The 12,824-nt window shown below is 41.9% G+C and overlaps 1 protein-coding gene across 9 annotated transcripts in view; it reads left to right on the top strand.

Moving 5' to 3' along the window:
- LOC122564877 (disabled homolog 2-interacting protein-like) overlaps positions 1-12,824 on the top strand; it is a 684,630-nt gene that overhangs the window by 279,419 nt on the left and 392,387 nt on the right. The gene's annotated exons all lie outside the window — the stretch shown is intronic.

The following is a 12,824-nucleotide window of genomic DNA, read 5'->3' as shown; positions in this document are numbered from 1 at the left end:
TATCAGTGGCATTCCAGTTTGCCAGAAATGCTGGCCAATCAGAGGTCAGCACCTTCTGGGTCCTAAAGATAAACATTTGGTTAAGGCCTACTCTTCAGGCGATGCAATGGAATGAGGTGCTTTTTGTCTCTGACACCACCCTCAACCCTCCCTCTCCTGGCAACTTGTACTTCAGGAGTGTGGTTGGAGGCCACATTCATGTCCGCATGCGTTTTTTTGATGCTTCCTCTCCTCCCCCCAGCAGGCTAGTTTCCCTGGCTTCCCAATCATAAAACTAGTTGGTTTGCTTGCCCACTGGGAAGGAAGGTGCTTGAGGAAGTTGAGGCTTTTAAAGGCCTTAATTTCCAATGTCTCATAGTCCTCAATGGATCTACTTTCCCGCTTGGCAAGAAGGAGACTATCCTTCAAGGGCCAATGCACAAAATATTTCCCCTTATGGCTCCATCTTTCACAACCTCCTAGGAGGGGGATGTTATGCCTTATGTGCCCTCCTCTCAGCTAGCTTTCTTACATATTTTTGTATTAGCTGCAAATTTAGTTACAATACTTCCCTTTCTTTTATAACATAAAATATCAGATGTGTTGGACAAAAAGATCTTATAAGATCAGTTGAAGAGAGGTTGTTTGGTTCCTGTCTTGTCACATTATATATTTTACCACAGTATACTTAAAGTATATACATACCCATTCGATAAGTCTCATTGCACCAGATGCTAATCTCTGGTTGATCCACAACAAACTATTGAAGGAAACTGTCTTGAATAGACTGAATTCTTCCTCATGGCTACCTTTGCTAATTTTATTTTCCCAATCTATTTGAAGGTTAAAGTTATTTATAGCATCCTGTCTTTTTTATATGCCCTCGTCTTTGGGATTTATTTTCTGTCCTACAGAACAATATTGTTCAGGGCACCTATAGACTATTTCTACCAATGTTGTCTTCACCTTGTTATTTCTTTCTTCCATCCCATATGGAGTTCACATCATCAGATCCAAGATCATTTCTTGCTATCATCCTTACTCCATCTCGTACTAACAAAGATACCCCACCATGCTTCCCATCCTTGCCTGTCTTTTTGAAAAGTTACGTGCCCTGCAGATTTAGTTCCAATTTTGGATCTCCTTTTAAGCACACCTACATAACTGCTATGGGGATCATAGCCATTAAACTCTTTTTGTACAGTCAGTTCACTTATTTTGTTCTAAATACTATTTGCGTTTAAGTAAAGAGTCATTAATTTTGCCTTTGTGTTTTTTTCTCACCCTTTGACCCTATTTGTTTTTTTTTAATGCTTGAGTACACTGACCCTTCTTCCTGTCCCACTCTGGCTATATTACAGACTAGTTACTCTGTGATGCTGGCATGTCCTTTTTGCTTTGTAAGCCAATATATTGTTCCTCTCAAACATTACCCTCTTCTAATTAATTTAAAACCCTCTCTATAGCCCTAGTTATTCAATTTGTCAGGGCACTGGTCCCAATATAGTTCAAGTGAAACCCTTGTACCTCTGTACTGTTGCCAGTGCTCCATGAACTGAAACCCATTCCTCCATTTCCAATCTTTAAGCCACACATTTAACTCCTTACCTTTATTTTCCCATGAGCCAGTTTGATCAGAAAAGTAATCCTAAATTTATTACCTTGAATGTTGTGCCTTTTAGTTCAGCTCCTAACTGAAAATCTTTGAGCACAACCTTTCTTCTTATCTTATCAATGTTGTTAGTATTAAGTGGGACGAGAACAACTAGATCCCTTCCCTCATACTCCAAGTTCCTCTCTAACCCAGAGAAGATGTCCTTAAACCTAGCACCAGCAGGTAACGCAACTTTTCAGGCTCATGCTCATGGCTGTGGAGAACAGTATCTATCCCCTAATTATGCTGTTCCCTGCATTCTTATTTCCTCTGCCTACTTGAGTAGCTCCCTTTTCCACCGTGCAGAGGTCAGTTTTCTCTTTTTCCCTATAATCCCTACTCTCATTATTTAGTTTATAAATTGTTGGACAGTCGCAGAGACTGACACTCTCTTTTCTTCTGTCCGTTTTCCCTATTCCGGTGTCTCCTACAATCGCGCCCTCCTGTTCATGATCCCAGAACAAATTTAAAGTACCTTCACCTCCTGGAGCAAAGTGTCCAGGTAAATTTCCCGTTTCCTCACATGGCATAATGTCTGCAGTTCGTAGACCATCTCATGAACTCAGATCCAAAATTGCTAAAACTACAAACACTTGCCACAGGTGTGTTCATTGTGGATCCTCTTGGTGTCCAGCAGCTCCCACATGCTACAGCTGCAGCACATCATCCAACCTGCTATTTGTATCTTCATTTTATTTAAGGTATGAATTAAATTACTGTAGCGTCCCTTCTGTTTACACTGGAATAAGACAAGACGTGGCTCATTCATAAACTTCGAGAATATTGTCTTTTTGTTCTTACAGATCATTTGCTCAATTTTAATGTCGTTGGAATTTGTGTGGTGCAGTGTAAATATTCAGCCATCCTCAGTTTCAGTCCTCAATGGTTTTCAGCCAATAAATAATTAGTCATTTTTTGTCAGAAAGCTTGGCCTTTATAACAGATCAAACTAACTCTCTCTTTGATTTAATTGGGCACAAGCTTCTCTTATTTTGGGAAAAAAAGACTTCTGAAATACTGCTTTCTTGCTATTAATTTGGATGTATCTACTTGTGTTTGGATCTAATGCACCAAAGAGCTAATAGGATAATTGTGGCAACTAAAGGTTCAAGATTAAGGAATTTGCAAAAGTACCTTTTAAAATCATTATTTGAATTACATGTGTAATAATAAGCTTTAACTGAAATGATTTTAGAGCAAATCAAGTTTCAACTAAAAATGAAAAAAAAATGAGTAGAAGGGAATAGGAGAAACTATATTTGATGTGACCTAAGAAAATCTTGTTACTTAACAAACCTTAAGTTTAAAATAAAGTACAGACTCTGGCCTGAAAAATCATTGTGTTAAAAAAAGACAGGCAGGCATGTCATTCAAATACGGTACCTTGTCTGCTAATTAGCAATAATTTCAGTATTATTCTCTTTTAATTGCTCTATACTTTTAACATTTATTTATGTATGGTGCAAGATATTTCTGTGTGCAAATTAAAACATTAATTCTTGAATTAGCAAATTTGTATTCTAGATGATCTCCATAAATTTGAAGAGAATTTGGCAATCAAGTGGAAAAACACAATGAATTCAATCAGTAAATTACTGATGAGATTTGTAGCTCAGTGTTGTGCAAGTGTCAGGGCAGATTGTAGAGCAGGTACAGCTACTGAATCATAAAGATAATTTACAAATCTTTTTTTTTCTACTTTTATTTAGAAATAACTTATACATAAGTACATATGAAAAGTTTCTTATTTTGTTCTGTGCAATTTTTCCAGTCAGGAAAAAGAAACACAAAATACACTGGAATTTTACATCCCACTGAGCTAACATGCAGTTGCAAATAGCAAGCATTTTTTTTTAAACTCATGCAGGAAGAATATTTTTACATTTTTAAGCAATGAGAGGTCTAAAAACTCACAGACCATTATTATATTTTGGAAGGGAGAGCTTAGACAGTGCTCCTAGGTGGCAGCTGCACCTAACTTTAATGCGTTTGTTAGCATGTAGTTCTGAATCTTGGAATGTGCCAGTCTGCAACACTTGGTCGAGGACAACTCTTTATACTGGAAACCAGGTTTCAGGCAGCACAAACTGTTCACCAAGTTGTTGGTCTTCCGGGCACTGTCGATGTTTGTCTCAGTGTGCATTGCAGAGAAAAGCCTGTAGAGCATAGATTCCTGCATCACAGAGCTGCTTTGGATAAATCTCAAATTAAAAATGACAGCATTGCTCTCAGGTCTTCTTTGCAAAGGCACATTCTCGAAGGAGGCGTGCGACAACCTGTATGATCCCTCCAGAAAAGAAAACTACGTGGTGCAAATTAGTATCTCTGTCCTCTATAAATTCGCCAGTGTACAATGAGCATGTTTAAGTGATGAGAATTTCTGTATTTTTGCAAACATGCTAACTTTAAAAAGCCTTTTAAGTCATTCAGTGTAACCTGCAAAGGCTTTAAGCAATCTTAACATGGATATTTTTACAACTGATGCTGTAATTACCACATTACACAAATGCTTTCTGTATAAACATGTATGTTATGTCTGATCTTGCATTGAGAAATTGTATTGTAGAACAAATATGAAACAAAGCACAATTACTGAGTCCTTTTTAGAAAATCAGCAGTTGGCTCGCAGTATGTTGAAATTCTTCCCACTTCTGCCATTCTTGGAGCTTTGAAATTTGTATATTTATCTAATTCCATTAGTTTTCACAAGAAATTACAACATTTTCCAGAAAAGGTTTACATGGATTGCTGCATTTCCTGGTATCCAAGTGTATCATTTGAAACCAATTGGTGTGATTTGAACTGAGTCTTAATCACAGACAATCATAGTCCAGGAGTGAAGTGTTTGAAAGTTGTCACAATTTGTTAAATTTATGTATGTAGTCATATAGGCATCAAAGGCAGCTTTCGATAGGCTATGACATAACCAAATAATGAACAAAATCTTCCTATACATTTTCAAATTTTTTCCCAAGAATTTCACTCACCCTTCCATTTCAGTTGATATTCTATTCTATTATCTGTTCTCTCTCTGGCACCTTGATGTCATTTTCACCAGTGTAATCTAGAACATTACAACGCAGTACAGGCCCTTCTGCCCTCGATGTTGCGCTGACCTGTGGAACCAATCTGACACCCATCTAATCTACACTATTCCATTCTCGTCCATATGCCTATCCAATGACCTTAAAGTTGGAGAGTCTACTACTGTTGCAGGCAGTACATTCCATGACCCTAATACTCTTGAGTAACGAAACTACCTCTGACATCTGTTCTATATCTATCACCCCTCAATTTAAAGCTAATCATCCCATTCGAGAAAAAAAGCTCTCACCGTCCAACCTATCTAACCCTCTGATTATCTTATATGTCTCAATTATGTTGCCCCTCAACCTTCTTCTCTCCAACAAAAACAGCCTCAAGTCCCTCAAACTTTCCTCGTAAGACCTTCCCTCCATACTAGGCAACATCCTAGTAAATCTCCTCTGAACCCTTTGCAAAGCTTCCACGTTCTTCCTATAATGCAGTGACCAGTACTGTATGCAATACTCCAAATGTGGCCACACCAGAGTTTTGCACAGCTGCAGCATGATCTCATAGTTCTAAAAACTCAATTCCTCTACCAATAAAAGCTAACACACTATCTGCCTTCTTAACAACTGCATCGACCTATCTGCATTCCTGTTACTCCTTCCAAAATGAATCACATCACCCTTTTTCATATTAAACTCCATTGCCACCTCTCAGCCCAGCTTTGCAGCTAATCTGTCCCTCTGTAACCTGCAACATCCTTCGTCACTATCCACAGCTCTACCGACCTTAGTGTCATCTGCAAATTTACTAACCCATCCTTGTATCCTCTCAACCAAGTCATTTATATAAATGACAAACAATAGTGGACCCAAACAGATCTTTGTGGTACCTCACTAGTAACTGAGCTCCAGGATGAACATTTCCTATCAGCCACTAGAGGGCATAGGTTTAGGGTGAGAGGGGAAAGATGTAAAAGAGACATAAGGGGCAACTTTTTCACGCAGAGGGTGGTACGTGTATGGAATGAGCTGCCAGAGGAAGTGGTGGAGGCTGGCACAATTGCAACATTTAAGAGGCATTTGGATGGGTATATGAATAGGAAGGGTTTGGAGGGATATGGGCCAGGTGTTGGCAGGTGCGACTTTGTGTTTTGTGCAACAGCCTACTGTGGGGAAACTTATCAAATGCTTTACTGAAATCCATATACACCACATCAACTGCTTTTCCCTCATCCACCTTCTCAAAGAACTCAATAAGTTTGTGAGGCACGACCTACCCTTCACTAAACAACATTGACTATCCCTAATCAACTTATTCATCTCTAGATGATGATAAATCCTATCTTTTATAACCCTTTCCAACACTTTACCCATAACCGAAGTAAGGCTCACAGGTCTATAATTTCTAGGGTTGTCTCTACTCCCCTTCTTGAACATTTGCTATCCTGCAGTCTTATGGCACTATTCCTGTGGATAATAATGACAAAGATCAAAACCAAAGGCTTGGCAATCTCCTCCCTGGCTTCTCTGAGAATCCTCAGATAAATCCCATCTGACCTGGGCGATTTGTCTATTTTTATACTTTCCAGAATTGCTAACAACTCCTCCTTATGCGCCTCAATCCCATCTAGTCTAGTAGCCTGTATCTCAGTATTCTCCTCGACCACATTGTCTTTTTCTAGTGTGAATACTGAGGAAAAGTATTCGTTTAGCGCTTCCCCTATCTCCTTTGACTCCACACACTACTTCCCACTACAATGCTTTATTGGCCCTAATCTTACTCTAGGCAAAAGTGATGACTGCAGATGCTGGAGATCAGAGTCAAGATTAGAGTGGTGCTGGAAAGGGACAGCAGCATCCGAGGAGCAGGAAAATAGAGTATTCAGGTGACCAGCCTGTTTTGAACACACTAATTTTTTCAGGCTGGTGGTCTGCCATGAGGGAAGCTACCGCCTGTCCCAGCCCCTGCTTCTCCGTGCTCCCTTGATGCTCTTAGCTGAGAGTCCTGGGAATCCGAGCGTTTACTTTGACAAAACTTAGAGTGCTCAAAGCAGGCTGGTCGTCTGAATACTCAAGTTTTCTGTTCCTTGGATGCTGCCTGACCTGCTGTGCTTTTCTAGTACCACCCTAATCTTACTCTAGTCATTTTTCTTTCCTGATATAGCTATAGAAAGCCTTAGGGTTTTCCTTCAAGAGATTCAACTTCCTTAGTAAACCATGGCTCTCGCGCTCAACAACTTCTTCCCTGCCTGACCGGTACATACTTCAAGGACCCGCAGCTGATCCTTGAGTAAGCTCCACATTTCTATTGTGACCATCCCCTGCAGTTTCCTTCCCCATCCTATGCATCCTAACTCTTGCCTAATCGCATTGTAATTGCCTTTCCCCCAGTTATAACACTTGCCCTGTGGTATACACCTATCCCTTTCCATCACCAAAATAAACCTAACAGAATTGTGGTCACAATCACCAAATTGTGCTCACCTACCTCCAAATCTAACACCTGGCTGGGTTCATTACCCAGTATTAAATCTAATGTGGCCTCGCTCCTTGTTGGCCTGTCTACACATTGTGTCAAGAAACCCTCCTGCGCACATTGGACTAAAACTGACCCACCTAATTTATTTGAATTATAGTATTCCCAGTCAATATTTATCAGTTAAAGACCCCATAACCTCTGTGCTGACTCCACCAGGATGATTATCGCTGGCGGATAAACAATGGATGCTTCACCAGAAGAGTGGGGGGAGGGGGGGGAAGGATAGGAAATTAACAAATAATCAACAGTGTAACCGTGGCAATATTGGGAAAAATGTCTTAAAGTTGTTAGAAGTTGGAATGTTCTGCCTGGGAGTGTGGTGGAGGAAGATTCTATATGAGGTTTCAACAGAACTGGAGAAACAATTGAAAGTGATGAGTTAAGAGGGATATGGAGATAGGGCTGGAAAATGGGAGTAACTGGGTAGCTCTTTTGGGAGAGCTGTCATGGGTCAAATGGCTTCTGTTGTGGAAGAATCACTCAATGCTCAATTTAAAAAAAATACCAGGAGATGCAGAAAATCCTTCAAGAAATTAAACTTTAATCTTGCAAAATCAAAGTTGTGGGAGCCAACAAAATGTCTTCCTGACTCCCCACTATCTCTTTGTTCTCCTGCAATTTATACGGTTGTTCCTTCCGCATTTATCTGATGGCATTAGCATACCCAATTATGCTGGCTTACTTTGCCTTTCTAAACTAATCATCACCTGCCACACTAGTTTCCTCCATCAACTTAACCTATCACATGACAATACCATGATCTTCAGCATTAGCTCATCTTCCAGTGATTAAACTAACCTATCACAGTGCACTCCCGTTATCTGTTACTGGAGCCCTGTAACATGATCTCGGGCATGCATTCACTTCGTGTTCTAAGTGAACCATATAACTGCCAGAATAGCTTCCATATATTCCCCCCTTTGAGACCAACTGGTCTCGCACAGAAATAACATAAGGAGGCTGAACACCCAAAGGCCAAATTGATTGACAGAACCCCAAAAGCAGGCAATAACAATTTCCGAGGCCCAGACCTCAAAGATTCTCCTTCCACACCTGGAGTCACAGGCCAAAACCCCGTCCCACAATAACAGGAACAGGAAAAAAGACCCAAAGGACCCCACACAACCGAAAGGCACACATGCAACACATGAAAGTCAGGCATCTCCATCAGAATAAGGCTTCAGCACTACAGTAGACGTCAGATCACCGAAGCAGACCGGTGAGCCCGCAGCGGAAGAGGAGGCTGGGCCAGACTCCACTGGAACAACAGGGATCCATCGCTCAGCAAGACACTAAAAAAAGACTTAACAAGAGGAAGAGCACAGAAAAAGACAAAGGCAACAACAAGCAACACAAAACCTGCAACAATCCCAAATGTAGCGAATCAAGCCCCCAATCTGCACAGAACACCATCCAACCAGCCCAAGGCCTGCTGAGTCCACCACGCCACCCGACCAGTCGCATCCAATTGCTCACCCAATGCAGAGAGGGCATCAGCAGATTAATCAATAAATTGCTGCTGATCGTAACAGATATAATTAATTCACCCAACATTCATGCAAGTCCCAATGGTAGGGATAAGTGACTCCCAGCCTGCGGCAATCTCACTCCTGGCCCAAAACATATTGGGGACACCCCTTGGCTAACCAATACCAAGAAAGTGTTTTACCGGATCAGGGACATACTCCCATTTAGGATGGTGCAGAGTCGGTTATGATAGCCGCAGTGGCACTATCAAGCAAGGTGCGCCAATAGGCCCCTTCCTGTTACCAAACACTGGCTCCCTCAGTATTTCCTGTGTGTGGATAGCTGTTGCATGTATTACTTAAGTTCAAGTTCCAGTTGTTCCAAGCTAGGCGCATCATATGGACCCCTCTACTTGGGCACTGGCATGGTCTACCGGTAAGCATTTCATGCAGCGCCAAGTTAGTCATGCAGTTAGTTTGCATTAGTGGCAGCGGCAGCGCATCAACCCAATTAAGATTGGAGCTCGCACAAATCTTACTCAGCTTAGCTTTCAAAGTACCATTAATCCATTCCACCATAACCTGTGACTGGGAATGATACACACAGCCAAGCCTGTGCTTAATCTGCAAAGTCTTCAGCACCAATTTAACCACCATCTGGATAAAGGCAGACCCATTACCCAAACCGATCTCCGATGGTAGGCCAAACCATGAAATAATCGTTAAAAGCGTTACCACTATCTGCCCCTGAATCTTTCGACGGGGTCTCTTCTACCCATCTACTAAACCTATCAATGACCACCAACATCCCGATTTTCTCACTGTCTACATCGTCGATCACCAAATGCTTAAATGGTCCATCAGGTACAGGCATATGTCCTATAGGGGTCACTATCCCCTTTCTGACATTACTTTGAGAACAAACATCACATTGCGATAATATATAACTCACTGAACCCTGCAAGTAAGGTGACTAAAAGCCATCCATCTCTATTTACCTCAGCACTTGCCCTCTAGCACAGTGATCCAAACCATGTGCTGCCGAGGTGAGAATGGTCAACAAAGGGGTAGGTGCAACCCACAAACCTCCTTCTGTGCACCACAGGCCTTCCTAGTTATGCTTGCCCCCCACCCCCTCCTTTGTCCCTGCAACAGCTGCTTAGCTTAGGTCAAAGGAAGAGCCAAGTACAAAGAAAATTTACAGCCCAGGAATAGGCATTTCGGCCCTCCAAGCCCGAGCCGCTCCAAATCCACTGTCTAAACCTTCATACTTTTGTAGACCTCAATCAGGTCCCCCCTCAATCTCCTTTTTTCTAAATGAAAACAATCCTAACCTACTCAACCTCACTTCATAGCCAGCACCTGCCATACCAGGCAATATCCTCGTAAACCTTCTCTGCACTCTCTCCAAAGCGGTAATGTGGCAACCAGAACTGTACTCAGTATTCTAAATGCGGCTGAACTAATGTCTTGTACAATTTTAACTTGGCCTGCCAGCTCTTGTACTCAATAGCCTGTCCGATGAAGGCAAGAATACCAAATGCCTTCTTGACCACTCTATCCACCTGTGAGAAAACCTTCAGGGTACAACGGACCTGAACTCTCAGATCTCTCTGCTCATAAATATTTTCCAAGGCTCTTCCGCTTACAGTATAGTTCAATCTAGAATTGGACTTCCCAAAATGCATCACCTCAAGTTTGCATGGATTGAGCTTCATCTGCCACATCTCTGCCTAACTCTCCAGTCTATATTCTCCTGTATTCTTTGATAGTCCCCTATGCTTTCTATTACTTCGTATCATCTGCAAACTTGCTGATCAGACCAAAAGTACCCTCTTCCAGATCATTCATGTATATCACAAACAACAGTGGTCCCAGCACTGATCCCTGTGGAACACACTGGTCACCTTTCTCCATCTTGAGAAACTCCCTTCAACTACGACTGTCTCCTGTTGCTCAACCAGTTCTTTATTCACCTAGCAAGAACACCCTGCAAACCATATGACTTCACTTTTTCCATTAGTTTACCATGGGGAACCTTATCAAATGCCTTACTAAAGTCCATGTATATGACATCTACAGCCCTTCCTTCATCTATCAACTTGGTTACTTCCTCAAAGAACTCCATTAAATTGGTAATGCACAATCTCCCTCGCACAAAACCGTGCTGTCGATCACTGATAAGCCACTCTTCTCCAAATATAAATAGATCTTATCCCTCAGTATCTTCTCCAGCAACTTTCCCACCACTGACATTAGGTTCACTGGTCTGTAGTTACCTGGAATATCCTTACTACCCTTCTTGTATAGGGGGACAACATGAGCAACCTTCCAGTCCTCTGGCAACTTACCTGTGATTAAGGATGCTACAAAGATATCTATCAGGGCCACTTTTAGCCCACTTGATTCCTTGTTAGAGGGTGCTCCCTGGACCGGCATATTATTCATCACAGTAGCTCCGATCAACCCTACTGTCACTGGCAACATTGTCTTGCTTTCTTTCGTTCTTTCTTTTTAAGTTCCTGAGCTGCAGCAGTGTCAACTTTCATTGCACCTTCTCCTATTGGTCAGCCAGCTCCTTTGTCTTTCCAGTATCTTTCGACCGCATGGACTACATGTTCTCTGAACTCCTGGCGGGCCATGGACGTCAGACCCACTACCTCCTTCAACTTAGATTTGACTTGAGGGGGCCTTACCTCAGCAATAGCAGTCCGAAACTTCATGGTCAACAGCTGACTACCTTCCACATCCTGTTCTGTTTCAAGCCTCCACCTTTTCAACTGGTTGTCCAAATAGGCTGCTGGGTTTTCAGTGTCTCCCAATGGATGCCTTCTCAAAACTACGGGATCAGTCTCAGGTAGGCAACAATCTAAGGGCCTGCCGTACCCTTTGTTTTATTCGATCAAACCCAGCACCATCAATCATCGGATTGTCCACCACCTTCCTCAGGTGGGCTCGGTCCATTACCGTTCTTAATGTCGAGAGTCCCACCACCTGTATTAGCAGTGCCTTCAAATCCCCCATAGCCAACAACCGTCCTGTGATTTCATCTTCAAAGGCTCTAATCCACTTTCCTACTCCACCATGTAAATTGGGCAACACATTTCTCAGCCTTTCCAGATCCTGGGTCCCCCAAAGAATGTATAACAGCTGTCTCCCCTCTTTTACAGACAAATGCAAACTTATTAAAATTACAGACTTATTAAAATTGCTACATTTTGATTCCTCACCAGATTCCAATTCTAATTTAACTTGTACTTCAGCATTCTCCCCTATGTTACTGCCATGTTACATGTCCTGCTTTTCGTTTCTTTATTTTAAACACATTTTGTTCTGGGTCAGTTGCATCCAAATCTAATTCCCCCATTATCTCTATTGTCCCCTTATCACAAGACAATGTATTACATTCTCCTCCCCCAAATGGGGGAGGGTTGCCCCAAGCCTTCCAACCTGGGAAATACAGATGTAGACCCCTGCTGGGCCTCCATACTGGAAGGCTCTTTATTCTGCACTAAGCACGTGGAGATGTTTTCATCCCAGCCTTTGTGCAGAGAAACCGCTCATCCTGCTCTCTAGCACCCCATGATTGCAATTGGTGCCTGAAAAATCATTCCCAAACCTCCCCTACAATTCCATACAGCCGTAAAATTTCCAACTCCTATTCCCTCTTCAACATTGTCTTGTCTGATTTACCCTTAGGTCAGTAATTCTTAATTAACCCTTTCATTTCGGTGCGCATATTTCTATCTTTCGGCCATTTAATAAATACTTGGTTCTTCTTTCATATTTTCCAGAAATTTTTACAAAACGGTGTCTTACTACTGGAAATTTCTTACTCAGTATCCCAATTACAGTCCCTTATCAATCTATCAGTTCCTAAACGTCCTCGATTGCAGCTAATTAATACAAACAACCTATTCTCATTCATTCATAGAGTCATAGAGATGTACAACATGGAAACAGACCCTTCGGTCCAACCCGTCCATACCGACCAGATATCCCAACCCAATGTAGTCCCACTGCCAGCACCCGGCCCATATCCCTCCAAACCCTTACTATTCATATACCCATCCAAATGCCTCTTAAATGTTGCAATTGTACCAGCCTCCACCACATCCTCTGGCAGCTCATTCCATACACGTACCACCCTCTGC

The sequence above is a fragment of the Chiloscyllium plagiosum genome, chromosome 30 (assembly GCF_004010195.1).
Source record: "Chiloscyllium plagiosum isolate BGI_BamShark_2017 chromosome 30, ASM401019v2, whole genome shotgun sequence".
In the NCBI taxonomy this organism is placed as follows: domain Eukaryota; kingdom Metazoa; phylum Chordata; class Chondrichthyes; order Orectolobiformes; family Hemiscylliidae; genus Chiloscyllium; species Chiloscyllium plagiosum.
This window is presented reverse-complemented; position numbering and strand designations above follow the sequence as displayed.